This window comes from Xenopus tropicalis, chromosome 5, assembly GCF_000004195.4.
Source record: "Xenopus tropicalis strain Nigerian chromosome 5, UCB_Xtro_10.0, whole genome shotgun sequence".
In the NCBI taxonomy this organism is placed as follows: domain Eukaryota; kingdom Metazoa; phylum Chordata; class Amphibia; order Anura; family Pipidae; genus Xenopus; species Xenopus tropicalis.
Genome location: NC_030681.2, coordinates 62,834,653 through 62,846,067, shown reverse-complemented (window position 1 = coordinate 62,846,067; position 11,415 = coordinate 62,834,653).

Genomic DNA, 11,415 nt, shown 5'->3' with positions numbered 1-11,415 from the left:
GTCATCAGCAAAAATAGAAACAGTACTCTATATGCCCCCCTCCAGGTCATTAATAAACAAGTTAAAAAGCAAAGGACCAAGGACTGACCCCTGCGGTACTCCACTAACCACACTGGTCCAATTAGAAAATGTTCCATTTACAACCACTCTTTGTACTCTATCCTTCAGCCAGTTCTCTATCCAATTACAAATATTATGTTCTAGGCCAATATTCCTTAATTTGATTATTAACCTTCTGTGAGGTACTGTATCAAACGCTTTAGCAAAGTCCAAGTAGATGACATCAACTGCCATTCCAGCATCGAGGTTCCTACTCACCACCTCATAAAAGGCGACTAAATTAGTCTGGCAAGATCTGTTACGCATAAAACCATGCTGGCACAAACTTATAGTATTGTGAACTGCAATGTATTCAAGTACCCTATCCCTTATTACCCCTTCCAAAATTTTTCCTACTACTGATGTCAGACTAACTGGCCTATAGTTTTCAGGCTGAGAACGGGATCCCTTTTTAAATAACGGCACCACATTAGCAATCCGCCAGTCTCTCGGCACCATGCCAGACCATGAATCCTGAAAAATTAAGTGAAGAGGTTTGGCAATCACAGCGCTCAGCTCATTTAATACCCTGGGATGAATACCATCCGGCCCTGGACCTTTGTTTACCTTTACATGTTCAAGTCTCTTTTGAATTTCCTCCCGAGTGACCCATGCGTCTGTAGCTAAATTACTAGAACTGGGCATATTACAAGGGAAGCCTTCATTACCTGGCTCCTCAGATGTATAGACAGATGAAAAATAAGAGTTCAAAATTTCAGCTTTTTCCCCGTTCTCATCAACCAACTTACCCCCCCATGATAATAAGGTTCCCACCCCTTCTTGCTTCATTTTTTTACTATTCACATAATTAAAAAATAATTTTGGATTCTTTTTACTCCTAGCTGCAATATCACTTTCCATTTCTATTTTAGCTTGCTTGATAGCTTTTTTGCATGCTTTATTTGCTTCCTTGTACCTGATGAAAGTTTCTGCTGTCCCAGCTAACTTGAATGCCCTAAAAGCACGTCTTTTCTTACCAACCTCAACACTAACACCTTTATTCAGCCATAAAGGTTTTGCTGTGCGATGCCTCTCCTTGCTTACAAGGGGGATATACTGTTGCGTATACCTGCAAAGCAATGTTTTAAAGATGTTCCATTTTCCTTCTGTGTCTAACCCCATGAAAAGCCTTTCCCAGTTAACACAATGCAGAGATGCCCTTATACTGGCAAAGTCTGCACGTCTAAAATTGAGCGTTTTAGTTACTCCCTTATGGTTATAGTGGATACAGAAAAGGCAGATGTGCTTAACCAGTTTTTTTCTTCTGTGTATACAGTAGAGGAGCCAGAGCGCCAAGTCCCACCCAATAGCTGCACTGTTGCCTCAGCTCCAACTACGCAGTGGTTGACACTGATATGGTACTTAAAGGTTTACACAAGATAAATGTAAACAAGGCACCTGGGCCAGATGGAATACACCCTCGGGTACTGAGAGAGCTAGGGTCAGATTTACAGTGGTTTTGTTTCTAATATTCTCTCAGACTCGCTTTCATCAGGTATGGTACCTAGGGATTGGAAGAAGGCGAATGCCATTCCTATATTTAAAAAGGGAGTAAGGTCCCCCCAGCTTCAACTTAAAGGTATGTACACATAATGTCAAAGGCTTAAACTCACCACAAAAACGAACACTAGCCTTTACGGAATACTCTAAACAACACATAGACGTACTGTTACTACAAGAAACACACTTTAGCAAATCCTCATATCCCAAATACATCTCCAAACATTACCCACAGACATTCCTAGCGAACTCCCCCAACAAAACCAAAGGAGTAGCTATATGCATAGCTAAAAACGTAAAATTTCAATTACGCCAGAAATATATTGATCAGGATGGTAGATACATAATCATAACAGGACTCCTACAAAACCAAACGACGACATTAGCAACAGTATACGCTCCCAATATTCCCACTTCCAAAAAAATATTTTTCCAAAACTTCTTTACAAAACTCTCAGAGATCTCGGAGGGTAGAGTCATCGTCGGAGGCGATTTTAACACAACGATAAGCAACAACCTAGACAGATCAAGAGAGATCCTAGATACCCACACCCAATCAGAGCACAATAGAGACCCCAAGTATCTTATTAAACACCTAACATCCGCAGCCCTAGTAGACATCTGGAGGGAGAAACACCCATTAGACAGAGACTACACCTACTTCTCGAGCGCACACACCTCCTACTCCAGAATAGACTTTATATTCACAAAACCAACACACTTGGAATATATCCAAAAAGCTAAAATCCATGACATCACCTGGTCTGACCACGCAATGGTAGAAATAATATGGGAAAAATGGGACACAACTAGAGGATACGGACAATGGAGATTAAATGAATCATTACTACTGGACAACGACACACGCACAGAGGTAGCTAACTCCATCAAGGAATACTTCGACACGAACAATAAAACTGACACATCCTTAGCAATACGATGGGACGCCCACAAAGCAGTAATCAGAGGAATCCTTCTCAAACATGCCTCTAGACTAAAAAAAATCAGGGAAGGGAAAATACAAGACCTATCTAACAGACTCCACAAACTAGCTATAACCCACAAAAAAAACCCAATACCACAAAGCTCCAGGGAAATACAAAACACGAGAGCCGAACTAATACAAGCACTATCAGACAAAGCAGCATACACTATGCAAAAAACAAAAGCCCGATACTATGAATTCGCAAACAAGCCACACACGATGCTGGCCCATAAACTCAGGGCTCTAAACACATCACAAACTATACATGCTATACGTAGCCCCTCCGGAACGATTACTAGAGACACAAAACAAATACTCCACTCTTTTCAAAACTTTTACACAGAATTATACAAAGATGACAAAGCCCCCGAAGCCCACCTAGCACCTACATCAGACTTCCTCTCCAACTGGAACCCACCAACACTAACAAGAACACAAAAAGACAGACTCGCCTCCCCAATAGATACGGAGGAAATAGAACAGGTAATAAAAGAAGCCAAGCCAGGTAAATCGCCAGGGCCAGACGGCTACACCGCAAAATACTATAAGAAATTCGCAGACCACTTAATCCCACAACTAAAAGACCTCTTTCAATCATTCCTGGAGGGGCTACCCCCCACACCACACATGCAAACAGCAAACATAGTAATGATCCTAAAACCAGGAAAAGACCCATACAACTGCGATAGCTACAGACCCATCTCACTGATAAACGTGGATCTTAAGCTATTCGCAAAACTCATGGCCACCAGATTAAACACAGTACTCCCCTCTCTAATTCACTATGACCAAGTGGGCTTCGTACCCGGCCGACAAGCTGCTGATAATGTCCGTAAAGCAACCAACTTAATCTCTCTAGCTCATAAAATGAACTCCTCCACACTTCTACTATCCCTGGACGCACAAAAAGCTTTCGATAGGCTAGATTGGAAATATATGTTTGCAGTACTCGAAAAGCTGAGACTCCCCAGAACGTTTATAACAGGGTTAAAACAACTATACACAAAACCAACAGCACAGGTAACAATTATGGGAACCCACTCAGACCGAATCGAGATACGCGGGGGAACCCGACAGGGTTGCCCAATGTCCCCACTAATTTTTGCGCTCTCCTTAGAGCCACTAGCTCACACAATCAGGCAAAACCCCAACATAAAAGGGTTCCAAGTAGGCCCCACAGAATACAAGATTAGCCTATTCGCCGATGACATCCTACTCACGATATCCTCCCCACAAACTTCGTTGCCAAACCTAATAGCCACACTGGAAAAATTCCAAAACACCACGGGATACAAAATAAACCCAACCAAATCCCACGCACTCCCCTTACATATGACAAAAGCAGAAACAAAACTACTACAGTTGAACTTTGATTACAAGTGGGAAAAAGACACAATCACCTACCTAGGAATCAATCTAACCTCCTCCTACCAAACTCTCTACAGCGCCAATTACCCTAAACTAATAGAAAAACTTAAAAAAGACCTAATTACCTGGCACTCATACCACCTCTCCTGGTTCGGCAGGATAGCAGCGGTGAAAATGACCCTACTACCTAGAATATTATACTTATTCAGGACACTCCCAATCCAATTCCCAGAACAAACAGCAACGGCCCTACAAAAAGCTATAACAAACTTTGTATGGGGAGGTAAAAAGCCCAGAATCAAAGCGCCAATCATGACCAAGCCCAAAACTCTGGGAGGACTGGGAATACCGCACATATACCGCTATTACCTAGCAAGCAGACTCGAGGCCATGGTAAATACACATAGACCAACAAAAGAGCCATGGAAAATAATTGAAAACCAATTCACTACACCCCTACAACTAGCAAACCTATTCTGGACACCTAAACCCTCAAGAATAACTACCGCAGAATTACTACCAACCTCCAAACACGCACTAGACCTCTGGGACACAATAGCACACAAATCAAAATTGACCCAGACCAACTCCAAATTCAGAACCATCTTTAACAACAAAGAATTCATACCAGGCTGCACCACCACAAATTTCAAATCTTGGATAGCTGCAAACTTGACCACGATAAAAGCCCTCGCACCAGAGCAAAAAGTCATATCCTTTCAGGAATGCATAGATAAACATGAGATCCCAAACACTCAACTCTTTCAATACCTACAGATCAAACATTTCCTAGAAGCAAAAATCAAAACGCAAATAAACCAAACATTCACATATTTTGAAAACATTTGCTACAAACAATCCTGGCCTAAACACCTAATCTCCCTACTATACTATCAACTAGCGGCAGACACAACACCCCTACAACAAACATACATGACAAAATGGGAAAAAGATCTAGAGACCACAATACCAGAAAAAACCTGGTCGCAAATATGGACCACAGCCAGCAAAACCTCAATATGTGCAGTATCAAGCGAAAGGGCATACAAGATCATATTCAGATGGTACTACACCCCATCTCGCATCAGTAAACTCACAAACAACCCAGAATTATCAACCTGCTTCAGAGGATGTGGGGAACACGGATCATTCATACACACTTGGTGGACATGCAAAATAGCACAGGAATTTTGGCAAAAGGTAGCAACCCTACTCTCCGAGGTCCTCCACACCACCATAACACCAACTCCACAACTCTTCCTTTTAGGAATACAAACAGGAACCACACAACCCAAACAAACACGCAAACTGACAGCCCACATTCTAACGGCAGCAAGGTCACTATTAGCAGCTAACTGGAAACAACCCAACATACCGGGTACACCAACACTGACCACAAAAATAAACTGGATCAAAGCCATGGAATCAATTAGAAACAGACTGCTGGACAAGACCTACGAGGGGGAACTGGAGTGGTATCCATGGGCCCAATATCTGGAGAGCCAGCAGCCAGGTAGCTCCGAATAGAAATCAACGAGAACCGGTAACCTCTACTCTTGCCTGTCCCCCACTTTTCCTCCTCTAACCCCAATAACCCCACCTCTATACCCCTACCTAACCCACTAGATCACACCTCTTACCCAATCAACCACAGCTTATCAGAAGAACCAACCAAGAGAACAAGAAAGAAAATAAGCACAAAACAAATATGCAGTTAAGATTGTAAACTCTTTTATTGTGAAACATTTAGTAATAATGTTTAAAGGCAAATCAGATATGTTGATTGTACTGTTTCATACTTAACAAAAATCAATAAAAATCTTCAAATTTAAAAAGGGAGTAAGATCTCAGCCTGGCAATTATAGGCCTGTAAGTTTGACATCCGTGGTGGGCAAGTTATTTGAAGGCTTGTTTAAGGGATCACATACAAAATGATGTACTGGAGAATGGCATTATGAGCAGTAATCAGTCAGTCATGTCAGACCAATTTAATTTCTTTTAATGATGAGGTGAGCAAGAAGCTGGACAGTGGGGATGCAGTAGATACAGTGGCTTGCAAAAGTATTCGGCCCCCTTGAACTTTTCCACATTTTGTCACATTACAGCCACAAACATGAATCAATTTTATTGGAATTCCACGTGAAAGACCAATACAGAGTGGTGTACACGTGAGAAGTGGAACGAAAATCATACATGATTCCAAACATTTTTTACAAATAAATAACTGCAAAGTGGGGTGTGCGTAATTATTCAGCCCCCTGAGTCAATAACTTTGTAGAACCACCTTTTGCTGCAATTACAGCTGCCAGTCTTTTAGGGTATGTCTCTACCAGCTTTGCACATCTAGAGACTGAAATCCTTGCCCATTCTTCTTTGCAAAACAGCTCCAGCTCAGTCAGATTAGATGGACAGTGTTTGTGAACAGCAGTTTTCAGATCTTGCCACAGATTCTCGATTGGATTTAGATCTGGACTTTGACTGGGCCATTCTAACACATGGATATGTTTTGTTTTAAACCATTCCATTGTTGCCCTGGCTTTATGTTTAGGGTCGTTGTTCTGCTGGAAAGTGAACCTCCACCCCAGTCTCAAGTCTTTTGCAGACTCCAAGAGGTTTTCTTAAAAGATTGCCCTGTATTTGGCTCCATCCATCTTCCCATCAACTCTGACCAGCTTCCCTGTCCCTGCTGAAGAGAAGCACCCGCAGAGCATGATACTGCCACCACCATATTTGACAGTGGGGATGGTGTGTTCAGAGTGATGTGCAGTGTTAGTTTTCCACAACACATAGCGTTTTGCATTTTGGCCAAAAAGTTCCATTTTGGTCTCATCTGACCAGAGCACCTTCTTCCACATGCTTGCTGTGTCCCCCACATGGCTTGTGGCAAACTGCAAACGGGACTTCTTATGGTTTTCTGTTAACAATGGCTTTCTCCTTGCCACTCTTCCATAAAGGCCAACTTTGTGCAGTGCACGACTAATAGTTTTCCTATGGACAGATTCCCCCACCTGAGCTGTAGATCTCTGCAACTCGTCCAGAGTTACCATGGGTCTCTTGGCTGCATTTCTGATCAGCGCTCTCCTTGTTCGGCCTGTGAGTTTAGGTGGACGGCCTTGTCTTGGTAGGTTTACAGTTGTGCCACACTCCTTCCATTTCTGAATGATCGCTTGAACAGTGCTCCGTGGGATTTTCAAGGCTTTGGAAATCTTTTTGTAGCCTAAGCCTGCTTTAAATTTCTCAATAACTTTATCCCTGACCTGTCTGGTGTGTTCTTTGGACTTCATGGTGTTGTTGCTCCCAATATTCTCTTAGACAACTTGAGGCCGTCACAGAGCAGCTGTATTTGTACTGACATTAGATTACACACAGGTGCACTCTATTTAGTCATTAGCACTCATCAGGCAATGTCTATGGGCAACTGACTGCACTCAGACCAAAGGGGGCTGAATAATTACGCACACCCCACTTTGCAGTTATTTATTTGTAAAAAATGTTTGGAATCATGTATGATTTTCGTTCCACTTCTCATGTGTACACCACTTTGTATTGGTCTTTCACGTGGAATTCCAATAAAATTGATTCATGTTTGTGGCTGTAATGTGACAAAATGTGGAAAAGTTCAAGGGGGCCGAATACTTTTGCAAGCCACTGTATAATCTATTTGGATTTTGCCAAAGCATTTGAAACTTTTCCCACTAACAACTGCTTTCTAAGCTAAGGTCTGTTGGTCTTAATGAAGTTGTTTGCACATGGATAGAAAACTGGCTAATGGATCAGGTACAGAGGGTGGTTGTTAATGGTACATTCTATACTTGGAGTAAGGTTCTCAGTGGGGTCCCTCAGGGTTCTGTACTGGGTCCACTTTTGTTTTTGTTCATAAATGACTTAGGGGTGGGTATTATAAGCAATGTATCAATGTTAGCATATGACACAAAACTCTGCAGACTAGTCAATTCTATCCAGGACGTGGCATCCTTCAAGCAGGATCTTGACCAACTGGCAATCTGGGCGGCTAAGTGGCAGATGAGATTTAATGTGGATAAATGTAAGATCATGCACCTGGGATGTAATAATATGCGAGCCACTTATATATACTCGAGTATAAGCAGAGTTTTTCAGCACCCAATATGTGCTGAAACATTAACCCTCGGCTTATACTCAAGTCCCTCTGCTAACTGATTCACTGCACGCTCTTCTGTGTGCTGCTCCTTCCTGGTTCCTTGCCCTGCCCCCTGGCGTGACGTCACACTCTCCCTGCTTCAGCTCCTGTGTGTATTGGGGAGGGAAAGGAGGAGGGAGAGCAGGCATGCACGGAAAAGCTCAAACTGGCCTGCTATTTATCTGTTTGTGTGGCAGAGCTCTTTGATGCAGGCAGGCAACGGAACCATCAAGCCTGCATGCTATTTAGCTGAGGAGGCAAGGAGCGAGCAAGTGAGTGACACGGAGGGAGAGGGAGGGGAAAATCCTTAAAGTAAAACTCACATTGAATGGGGGGGAGTAGGGGGGAGCCTGGCATCTTGCATACTTATTCCCTGCACGTATTTGTTCAGTAAGATTGATATATCCTAATTTTAATGGGATTTATTTTGATTATTGAAACTTAGAAGCTGCTGCATTTCCCACCCTAGGCTTATACTCGAGTCAATAGGTTTTTCCAGTTTTCTTAGGTAAAATTAGGTATCTCGGCTTATATTCGGATCGACTTATACTCGAGCATATACGGTATACCCTTAATAGGACTGCACTAGGCAAATCCATAATGGAGAAGGACCTTGGAGTCCTTGTAGATAATAAACTTGGCTGTAGCAAGCAATGCCAGGTAGCAGCTGCAAGGGCAAACAAGGTTTTGAGCTATATTAAGAGGGGTATAGATTCACGGGAGGAGGGTGTTAATTATTCCCCTTTACAGAGCGCTGGTAAGACCCCATCTAGAATATGCTGTTCAGTTTTGGTCTCCATTGCTCAAACGGGACATTATTGAATTAGAGAGGGTCCAGAGAAGGGCAACTAAGCTGGTAAAGGGTATGGTAAGTCTCAGCTATGAAGAAAGACTGGCCTAGTTGGGTCTGTTTACACTGGAGAAGAAGGCGCTTAAGAGGTGACATGATAACTATGTATAAATATATAAGGGGATCATATAATAACCTTTCTAATGTTTTATTTACCAGTAGGTCCTTCCAACGGACACGAGGGCACCCACTCCATTTAGAAGAAGGGAGGTTCCATTTAAATATTCGGAAAGGTTTTTTTTACTGTGAGAGCCTTGAAGTTGTGGAATTCCCTCCCCGAATCAGTCGTGCTGGCTGATACATTATATAGCTTTAAGAAGGGGCTGGATGGATTCTTAGCAAGTGAGGGAATACAGGGTTATGGGAGATAGCTCTTAGTACAAGTTGATCCAGGGACTGGTCCGATTGCCATCTTGGAGTCAGGAAGGAATTTTTTCCCCTCTGTGGCAAATTAGAGAGGCTTCAGATGGGGTTTTTTGCCTTCCTCTGGATCAACTAGAAGTTAGGCAGGTTATATATAGTCAATATATAGTCATTATGGTTGAACGTGATGGACGTATGTCTTTTTCAACCTAACTAACTATGTTACTATGTTCTTTTTCCTTGAACTCTCATCTAGAGAGACTATAAACTGAGCTTTGTAAATAGTTGGCTCTAAAAAAAAGACTGTTGAGCCCCCGCCACAAAACAACTTCTACCTCAAACTGCATATTAAGGTGGGACTTACTACATCCTCTCATATACTACAAAGTGCATAGAATTGGCACTCTATGAATACTGGGCTAGGGTGGGATAAGATGAACTGAATAAAGAATGGTTTTTGGTGGGGCCATTTGATAAAGGTTTTGCACTTACATGTTTGCACTGCTAAGATGTGCCTTTGTGACTTTTCCTTTTGAGTACCACCCAACTCGGGGTTGTGTAACGAAGTATGCAGGATCTCACCATAATTAAGCAAGTGCCTGGGTGAACCTGAGAGCAGCACGATTCTCCCAAGTTGTAAGTGTGTGCCTGGGAAACCCTGAACAGGGACAGGAGTTATCCCATGGTTCTCTAAGTACAGGCCTCTGTGTTCTCTGGTAGACACTCATGTGGGTTGTATATAGTTTTGGTAACGTAACTATAACAGTTACATAATGTGCCTTAACTACTTATTTTCTTGCAGTATTCATTGTGACATGATAGATCTCAGGAGAGACTATCTGAAGAGGTTGTATGGAACGGTTTATTTGCAAAAACTAGGTTTGATATGTGTTTAAAATTTTTCACCCCCATTGCTGATAAGGGCCCTCCTGCTCACTAAAATGGTAAGTGGTCTTACTTAGTAACTGTAGCTTTTCTGCTTTGTTTTTGCTTTTGCACGCTTTTGTACATATTTACACACTTTTTATAAGTGCACACACATGCATACACAAACACGTACTTTTTTTTTTAGTTCTTTATTTTATCAGTTTGTCTTTTCTCTGAAAACTATTTATTTCAAAATGTGACTATTGGATCAGGTATTCAGACCACTAACCATGCTGTTAAATCAGTTATTTTGTTATTTCATTGATATTCCAAATTTATTTGATTTTAGACATCTTTGCTTATTTTGAATTTGTCAGGGGGGGGGGTTGCCAAAGCTGAGTTGGTAGGCGAGAAAATCCATATGGCACTATTTTCATTTGCGGTCCATACATACTTACACTTTGATACCTAATATGTATAGATATACCAAACTGTTCAGTAGACATCTGGCATTCATGTTTAGGGTAAAGTGTCATTGTACGTTAGAAATTCTGAGAAATAAATGTGGCAAATTGCAAAAATTTTAGGTGATTTTCAGAACAGTCATAAAAAAAATACTAACTTTAGGAAAGCTTTGCAGATGGTGTATAAAAGTGTCTTTTCTCATGTTGGCTTTATCAGAATGTGCACTTTCCGAAAATAAAGAAAATTTCACTTACCTTCTTAAATTCATAAATTCCATTTCTTCTACTCCTGACATGTCAATACACACGGCCAACATTGCTCCTCCCCGACAGGAGGTAGGACCTATACGTCAGCCAATTAAAATGAAGCTTGCCCAATAAGACCACCTGACTTACTCCTCACTACTGTTATACATTTGACATAGCAGTACAGGAAGCAAAACTGGGATGGGAAACCCCTAATGGACATGTCAGGACTAGAAGAAATGTAATTTACAACAAGAAGGTAAGTGAAATTATTTTTCTTCTGTGTCCTTCCCTGTCCATACACATGGGATCTAGCAAGCCATACCCAAAAAACAGTAAGGGGTGGGAAACAAAAGGTACAAAACCCAACAGAAGCTAGAAAGGCCAAACAACAAGTTTAACATTCCATAGATGAAACAGGGACGATGATAAAACTCATAAAGCTTGAAAACAAGAGACAAAAATGCTGGACAACTAAAAGACACAAAACAACAATGCCCCAGGGTATAGGTAA